We start from the raw sequence: 9,808 nt of genomic DNA, 5'->3' as shown, positions 1-9,808 counted from the left end.
CAACCAAAAATAAAATACCTAGGAATAAATTTAACCAAGGACGTGCAAGACCTATACACTGAAAACTGTCAGTATTGAAAGAAATTGAATATGATATACAGAAATGGAAAGATATTCTATGCTCACTGATTGGAATAGCAAACATAGTTAAAATGTCCATATTATCTAAAGCAATCTACAGATTCACTGCAATCCCAATCAGAATCCCAATGACATTTTTCACATAAAAAGAACAAAGAATTCTAAAATTTATTGGAACAATGAAAGACCCTAAATAACCAAAGCAATTCTTAGAGAAAAGGACAAAGTTGGAGGTATCACACTCCCTGAATTCAAATTATATTACAAAGCTTTAATAATCAAAATAACATTGTACTTGCAAAAAAAAAAAAAAAAAAAAAAAAACCAGACACACAGATGAATGGAACAGAATTGAGAGCCCAGAAATAAAACCACACATCTATGGACAGCTAATCTTTGACAAAGGAGCCAAAAACATAAAATGAAGAAAGGAAAGTCTCTGGAATAATGGTGTTGGGAAAATTGGACAGCCATATGCAAAAGAATGAAAGTAGACCGTTGTCTTACACCATACACAAAAATTAACTCAAAATGGATTCAAGACTTGAATGTAAGACCTGAAATCATAAAATTCCTAGAAGAAAATATAGGTAGTATGCCCATTGACATCAATCATAGCCATATCTTTTTTTTTTTTTTTTTTTACCCGTCCTTTGTTTATTGCAGTAACATTGGTTTATAACATTGTAAAAATTTCAGGTGTACATCATTGTACTTCTATTTCTGCATAGATTACATCATGTTCACCACCAAAATACTAATTACAACCCATCACCACACACATCTACCGAATTATCCCTTTCACCCTCCTCCCTCCCCCCTTCCCCTCTGCTAACCACCAATCCAATCTCTGTCCCTATGTGTTTGTTTATTGTTGTTATTATCTACTACTTAATGAAGGAAATCATACGGTAGTATTTGACCTTCTCCCTCTGACTTATTTCACTTTGCATTATACCCTACATTAGCCAAGACTTGGAAGCAACCTAAGTGCCCATCAAGGGACGAATGGATAAAGAAGCTGTGGTATATATACAAAATGGAATACTACTCAGCCATAAGAAACAATGAAATCCAGCCATTTGTGACAACATGGATGGACATTGAGGGTATAAAGCCATATCTTTTTTAATATCATATCTCCCCAGGCAAGGGAAACAGAAGAAAAAATAAATATATGGGACTACATCAAATTAAAAAGCTTCTGTGTGGCAAAAGAAACCATCAACAAAAAGAAAAGAGAACTGATGAATGAGGATAAAATATTTGCAAATCATATATCCAACAAGGTGTTATTTTCCAAAATATATAAAGAACTCATAAAACTCAACAACAAAAAAGAATAGCCTGATCAAAAAATAGGCAGAGGATATGAAGAGACATTTTTCCAAAGAAGATATACAGATGGCCAACAGGCGTATGAAAAGATGTACAGCATCACTAATTATTAGGGAAATGCAAATCAAGACTACAATGAGATATCATCTCACTCCCTTCAGAATGATTGTAACGAACAAGACAAAAAATGGCAAGTGTTGGAGAAGATGCGGAGAAAAGAGAACCCTTATATACTGCTGATATGAGTGCAAACTGGTGCAGCCACTGTGAAAAATGGGATGGAGGTTTCTCGAAAAATTAAAAATACAAATATCTATATTATCCAGCTATTCCCCTACTGTGTATTTATCCAAAGAACATGAAATCAATAATTCCAAAAGATACCTACACTCTTATGTTCACTACAGCACTATTCACAATAGCCAAGACGTGGAAGCAACCCAAGTGCCCATTAATGGATGAAGTGATAAAGAAGATGTGGCATATGTACACAATGGAATACTACTCAGCCATAAAAAAACCACAAAATCGTTCCATTTGTGACAACATGGAAAGACTCTGAGAGTATTATGCTAAGAAAAATAAATCATGCAGAGAAAGACAAATACCATATGATTTCACACATACGTGGAAAATAAACACATAGAAAAGGGGAAAAGATTGGGGGTTACCAGAGGGAAAGTGGATGGGGTAAGGTCAGAAGGGGTAAAGCGGCACATAAGTACAGTGATGACTATTAGTGGTGAATAGACACGACCATAGTCTAGTGGTGACTAGACTTTTAGTGGTGAACACGACCCAGTCTATTCAGAAACTGAAATACAATAATGTACATCTGAAATTTACACAATGTCGTAAGCTACTATGACCTCAATAAAATAATAAAAAGAAACGATTTCTGTCTTTTGACATTTCTTTTTACCTCGCTATTATAAGCATATTTTCTTTTACATCCTTCACCCTAGATATAATAGCTGCTATGAAGTCCTTGTCTACTAAATACAACATCTGGTTTATTTTGGCGTCGGTCTCCATTATTTGCCTTTTCTCTTGAATACAAGTCATGTTTTCTAGTTTCTTTGTATGTTGAATGATTTTTGATGGTATCTAAAATTCCCCCAGGGGAATTGTGAATGAGATATAGAGACTCTGGATTCTATTTCTTTCTCTGAAGAATATTATTATTTTTCTGGCAGTTAAGTTGGTTGAACTGAAATTCTTAATTCTATCCTGCATTTTGCAGCAGCTGAAATCACTGTTCAGTTCTGTTAGACATAGTTGGGCTGCTTGGCATCTCTCTCACATGTGTGTAGTTCAGAGATTTGGTCAGAGTTCATATGTGCAATTTGGGTTATCTTCCTCTGGATCTCTCTTTTACAGATATTCTCCACCACTTTCCAGCTGCTATCGTAGCCCCAAATCATTCTTCTTGTTCTTCAAGCCAAAGGGTCTGTATGTTGCTAACTGAGTTTTTTTTTTTTTTTTAGTTTTTATTTTATTTATTTATTTTTTAATTTTTTGTTTATTGCAGTAACATTGGTTTATAACATTGTATAAATGTCAGGTGTACATCATTATACTTCTATTTCTGCATAGATTACATCATGTTCACCACCCAAATACTAATTACAACCCATCACCACACACATGTGCCGAATTATCCCTTTTGCCCTCCTCCCTCCCTCCTTCCCCTCTGGTAACCACCAATCCAATCTCTGTCTCTATGTGTTTGTTTATTGTTGTTGTTATCTACTACTTAATGAAGGAATAACTGCATTTTAAACTGTCCCACTCACTACCGATTGAGCTCTGCCTTCAAATGAAAAGCCGTAAAACCAGAAACTCCCCCAATGCTGTTCCCCTCTTCCAAGTGTCTATTACACTGCAGATTCTACTGCTTTTGTTACTCTCTAGCGACTTCACGTTTAGTTTCCTTTTTTCTTTTTTTTTAACATCTGTCCAAAGTTTGTAATGCTGATCTATGAGTTAAGGGTGCTCTTTTGTTAGAATGAGTACATCCATTAGTTGATATGGAACCACGGTTTTGCTTGCTTTGCACATTCAGCCATGATGATATGGAGTATGGTGGTTAATGCAAAGATACATAGAATAGATATCTTTTTAGGTATATTATATGATTAAGACTGGAAGGGATTTGAGACTTTAGAGGTAAGTGTATTGCGTGACAAGCACAGCTTTAGCAGTATTGATTGCAATGTTCAAAAAAATGAGCTGTCTTCTCCAAAGACCTCTTCTCTGTCCAATACTTCTTCCCTTCCCAATTTTACCATAGATCAATATGCATGCTTTAACTCCTCTCTCTTTGAACCTTTGAACTGACTCTAATCCTTGGTTGATATCTTAAGACTTTCCTAAGAAGCATTAGGTTTGAGGCTGAGTGGAATCAGATCCTGTCAAGATAACTGTCACCTAATAAGACATGAACTGTGAAGTTCACTTAGTGTCCCTGGGGGGTACAGGACAGGAGACACAGCATGCCAGCATGGCTGCCTTAGAAGAGTTCTCAGCGTTGGACCTTACAGTGGTACAGGAAATACTTTATCCCTGTCATCTCAGCTTTATGAGAAGCCACAATAGGTGGAGGTGTACGACAATGCCATAAGTTAGATAAGCCTAGTGCTGCAACGAACTGATCACCTTGTGAAAGCCCATGAGCACAGCTTCCAGGGGCGTAATTAAGACACATTTAGGTTTTATTTTTTTTCATTTTTTTTTTTATTTATTTATTTTTAATTTTTTGTTTATTGCAGTAACATTGGTTTATAACATTGTATAAATTTCGGGTGTACATCATTATACTTCTATTTCTGAATAGATTACATCATGTTCACCACCCAAATACTAATTAAACCCATCACCACACACATGTGCCGAATTATCCCTTTCGCCCTCCTCCCTTCCGCCTTCCCCTCTGGTAACCACCAATCCAATCTCTGTCTCTATGTGTTTGTTTATTGTTGTTATTATCTACTACTTAATGAAAGAAATCATACCGTATTTGACCTTCTCCCTCTGATTTAATTACTGTCCCAGCTCAGGTCAATGATTTGTTTTCCTTAGAATTTTATTGCCATGACAAGAAAGAGAAAATCTCTTTTCTGAGAGGTAATATATCAGAGATTATCGTTTAAAGCAAGACATTCCAGTTGAAGCTGAAAAGAAAGTCAACATAGAAGGTAGAAAATACAATTTTGAGATGAAAGAACAGATTCTGATGAGAAAATTTTCACTTAAAAACACAGCTATGACTAAACTTCTTCGTGCCCCCTGAATTTCTTCTTTTTTTTAAACTTAAGTCAGTTTTAGTTGTTTTTTTTTGTCATATACAATAGCAACAAAAATGTCTAATACAGAAAGTAAAACTTTTTCTGTGGATGTAGAGTTGGTCGTGGGTGGTATGGGTGGTCAAGTCTGTGGTATAAGAGGTGCTACACTGGAGAGGAGAAAACCAAATATATTGGTACATTTCTGTTAAAAATAAACGCAAATATTGGTTGTAATGTAATGTAATGGTTGAAAAGAAGATGGCTAAAAGAAGTTGAGGATATGGACTGGATGACTTAATACAATATTGGAATTCAGGGTGAGATATTATAGTTTCTAAGACAGTGACTGAGGGGATATTAGGTATTACTCTGGACAATAGCATGTAAATAGTTGGGAAATAATATGTTACATATTTAGACTTTCTTAGGTGCTGGTTCCTGTGGCTTATTTCATACTAAAAAAATGATGAGATCGCCTATAGGAAGTGTGTAGGAGGTGTATAGAGTGAGGCGAAGGAGGGCAGTAAAACATTTACTTGAAGTGCTTCCTTGCTTGTACCTACAGCAAAAGAACGTACACTTCTTGAGGACTGTTATGAATTATTCATCTTTGATTCCCCAGAGTGTGGAGTGATGTCTGGCAAATAGTAGATTTCACCTTTATTTGTATCTAGAATAAATAAAAGCATAATGAATTAATGAGGTCTTGTCATAAATGTGTTTAAAACATTAGAAGGCCTCTTCTCTTCCTTTTAAATATATCTCCTCTCCAGATACTTGAAGCATCTTTCTAATATCTTCACATGAGTTCTCAGGGATGGTTCGTATGGGTCTTATCTCTACATTTTCTCCCCCATATTCTGACCATCTATTTATTCACACCACATCAAAGGGTGCTAGGGTTGTGAGGAAGAAGGTGGACAAAACTTTGACAAGTAGGAGGGCTTGTCAACTCTTTCGAGACCTGCCACAAAAAATATGACATGAGTACTTAAATTTGAATTTCAGATAGATGACACATAATTTTTTAGTAGAAGGGTGTAGTAAAAATATTGCAGCAGTCATGCTTCTACTAAAAAATATTTATTTATCCAAAATTAAAATCTAACTGGCCATTTTTATTTTGTAAATCTAGCAAATCTGTACTTAGCTCATGTTGTCTCTCTTCTCACCAGGATGTGAATAACCTCATAAGAAGATATGTGTGGGAGACCAGGTATGGTCCATTTTTGGGTGAAGACAGAATTGTAGCCATGAATCTTATCATGAGATCAATCAAAATTTTTTAAAAAATCACATAGCTGGGAAATTTGAGTATTACATAGTTTCAAATTGCTGATCACAGATGCAAGTTGTCAATGGTAGGGAATTCGGGTGGCGAGAAGTCACAAAATTATGGCCAGTAAAATCATTGGAAATGAGGGGTCGCTATATCAGAACTCCATAACTTCACTCGTTTTAGAGAAACTTCAGTCTCTGCCTCAGCTCTTGTTTCCATGTTTCTTAGGCACATGTCTTATTGAAGGGAGAATCCTTTTCTCTTTATTTGCAGGCCCCCAAATTTTCACAAGGACAGCTCCTTTATATTTACTTTTCTTCCTGAAAGAAAAACATTTTTTTTTATTTATTCTAGATACAAATAAAGGTGAAATCTACTATTTGCCAGACATCATTCCATGTTCTGGGGAATCAAAGATGAATAATTTCAGGAAGAAATTATTCTTTGAAGATGGTCTTTGAAGATGATTTTCTTTGGGTTTCCAAAAATTAGACTCAAGTCTGAGGGAACAGTGGCTTTGGTCCTGGTACCAATAATTAATCTATTCTTGCTTACACACTTTAGCATCTTGTAGGAAAAATGGTTTTCTTGTGTCAAGTGTTGACTACCCACCTGGCAGCATCAGTGCCTTCCCAAACACACGAAATTCAGACCACTATTAATTTGGTCATCATAACTTCTTCTTTTTCAAATGTTTGTAACATTTCCCCAAATAATGTGACCTCAAATGTTATTCTCTGGGCATCTGTACTTGGAAAGCAGGCTTTAGAGACCCTTCAGACTTCCAACACAGGAGGCACACATGACACCCTAAACACCTCAGTAGCCAGGTTCTGGACCCTCTCTACTGACCACCTGTCAGGGACCTCACATCTCTGTCCTGCCCCTAGTGGAACCCTTGAGATGGCAGTGACTTCTCCATGCATCAAATACTTTTTTGAGAAGCCTCAAATACTTTTTAAGGCAGAATTATTTTGTCAGATTTTATATTATTTTTAAGAGGTAGAGAGTATGGCATTGATTTTTCCATTTTAGAAGGAAGAACATGAGTTTGTTTGATGTGAAGACCTTCGCAGAAATCAGACTGAGGGTAAATGGAAAGGTAGACATGAGCATATTTCTTCTGGTTACAGTGTCAGAGCTCTCCCCTCTCCCCTCTAAAAGCTCCTCAGTGAAGAGGATTTAAGTGCATCAATGGAGTGACAGCTGAGAGAGACAGTGGTCTTGGAAAGACACAAAGTCAGAAGTGTGGGATGATCAATTTTTGTCTTCTCTTGGAGTGAGACCTAGACCTTGAAAGAGCCAAAAATAGTTTCCAAGAGACTGAAGTGTGCATTCCGAGTTCCAGATCAGAGCAGGATACTGCAAGTGTTTAAAGGGGAAGTGAGCCAGGGGAAGGGGTGTGGATGCGGGATTCTTGTAGTATCAGGGCAAAATGGGGAATAGATGTTGTTTCTAGATGAGGGCAAAAGAAAGGAGGTAGACCCAACAAGAAGAGAGAGATCTTGTGCTGAAGATGTGATCAGATGTAAAGGTCAATGGCCAGGTGTCTGCTTTATCCTCTCATTCACCGGTTGATAGCCTCACAGGGTTCCCCTCCCCTGTCCCCACCCTAGAGAGAGGATAGGTATCAGTGTTTACTCCTTTGCTTCTAACAATATCATTGCAACTTTTGTCATTTCAGAGCTGACAGAGGTCCAGTGCTACTGGCGTAAGAAGAAGTTACAAGGTCTTCAAATTCTGTTATGATCCCTTTTCAGAAGTTGTTACTAATAGCTCTCATGATCTTAGCTTCATGTGTTTCTCCCCAAACATGCATACATTTAGCAGTTCTTAAGTGTCCTACTCATCTCTGACCCATCAACACCAGTTCCTCCTACTCAGCTCCCAATATTCCTCCTCACAGTGTCACAAGACACACCCATTCCGTATTGCTTACCTGATTCTGCAATTTTTCCTACAGTGGATGTGGTGCTGAACCCAGTTAATGCCAGTTCAAACATTGTCGGACCTGCAGATCAGAGATAAGTGAGGCTTGTGCACACTTTTACATTAAGGAATAAATATCCATGTGATTTTTCTGCTTTTGATGTCTTGGGTCACCAATGTTTCTCCTCAGGGAAATATTACTGGGAAGAACATGTTTCTGGGAAGATTGCCTGGATCCTGGGGGTATAGAGTAAAGGAAGAAACCTCAGTGGAAATAAGACCTCTGGGTTTGTTTTTGTCCCAAATGTAAATCATCCTGATGTTTACTCCAGATACAGACCTCAATATGGCTGCTGGGTTATAAGGTTTGTATATATTTATTCTGTACCCAGCATGAATCTGGATACAATGCCTTTGAGGACTCTTCCACCTCTGATCCCAAGGTGTTGACTCTTTCCATGGCTTTTCCTTCCCATTGTGTTGCAGTTTTCCTAGACTATGAAGCATGCACTGTCTCATTTTTCAATGTCACTTGTAGATGGGTCACTCATCTACAAGTCCTCTAAATGCTTTTCTCAGACTTCTTATCCATATTTCAATCCTTGGAACGGTCCAGCTCCCATGACTCTGTGCCCACCGAGTTCCTGAACCTTCTTTTTCCCTCACCTACTTCTTGAAGTGCCCCTTGTCCTGGGTTGCATCTCTATACCTGAGCTCATTTGCAGAATTCACACCATCTCTTCCTTGTTGTCTCCTTTTTCACTATAGAACTTTTACTAGTCCTTGAGATGTACAGTGTACTTGGTTTGAGTTAAGAAAGTTGCTAATTTGCCATTTACTTGTGTTTATATTCTCAAAGAAAGACATCTAATCCTTCCTAAAGACAGAGCAGTATTGATATAACATGTTTGCCCTCTCATTTCTGCATATTTTCCTTTATCACTGATCTGAAGAGACATAGCAAAGCCTGTCTGCCACCATGCACGTTATCTACAACAGGCCATAATCACCACCCACCCCCCATTACCAACTAAGAAGTATATGTCCATTTGTTGCCTGGGATACACCAAGTTCATCAGGGAGTCAAGGAAAGGAAAATATAAGCCATATATGTACCCGGAGTGAAAATTTTATGTACAAAGTGCTTGAGTTCCAATCTTGTCTCTTCTTTTACAAGATATGCAATGATGAATAAATTCAGCATTTCTTTTTCACAAAATAATAATTGAATTTAAAACTATAACTAACTTTCAGATTCTTGTGTAAAACTAAGTGTCAGTCATGTAACACAGCTATTTAAGTGTCCTGCACAATACAATAAATATTATCTCTCTTGACTATTGAAAAGTGCAAGCTGTGTCAATGTGCTGTGCAACAGATTTGTACCCTTCAGAGGATCAATAAATGATATCACTAAAGTCTCATTTCTTAAGTTCCCAGACTCTGCTGTCAAGACCACTCTAGTTTTAGTCTTCTATACAACTTTTTACACCTAGGCTGGGACTATTTTTAAGGCCTCTTATTGGAAATGAGTCCCAAGACTGCTCAGGTAGGGGTTTCCAAAAATCTGTCCAGCAGAGGGAGCCACATGTAGGGACAGCTACTCTGAAAGGGACAGGCTTCCAGTGTTCAGGCCTTTTCCTTGTAAAACACTTGCCTGTACACCACATATAAAATCGTATGCACGTTTCTTTTCTTTTATAGCCAGTTCAAATTCAGGATGAGGAATAGATTTACCAAGGCTAGTATGGGTTCAAATTTTCTTAGAGATGTACATATTCTAAACTAAGACAAATGGCTGCACAGAGCCCACATCAAGATATAGAGGGGTAGTAACCTGTCCTAGTGGAATGAAAAAGAAAGAATTTGGCACAGGAATAGTACATACATACAC

The 9,808-nt window shown here is 37.4% G+C and overlaps 1 pseudogene; it reads left to right on the top strand.

Moving 5' to 3' along the window:
• The first annotated feature begins 2,268 nt into the window (after positions 1–2,268).
• LOC147916592 (E3 ubiquitin-protein ligase TRIM22-like) lies at positions 2,269–8,640 on the top strand (annotated as a pseudogene).
• Positions 8,641–9,808: the final 1,168 nt, after the last annotated feature.

Source organism: Ceratotherium simum, chromosome 7 (genome assembly GCF_057802395.1).
Source record: "Ceratotherium simum simum isolate JZ-2026a chromosome 7, ASM5780239v1, whole genome shotgun sequence".
Lineage (NCBI taxonomy): Eukaryota > Metazoa > Chordata > Mammalia > Perissodactyla > Rhinocerotidae > Ceratotherium > Ceratotherium simum.
Note: the sequence above shows the minus strand (reverse complement) of the source record. Positions and strands in the feature narration are given on the sequence as shown.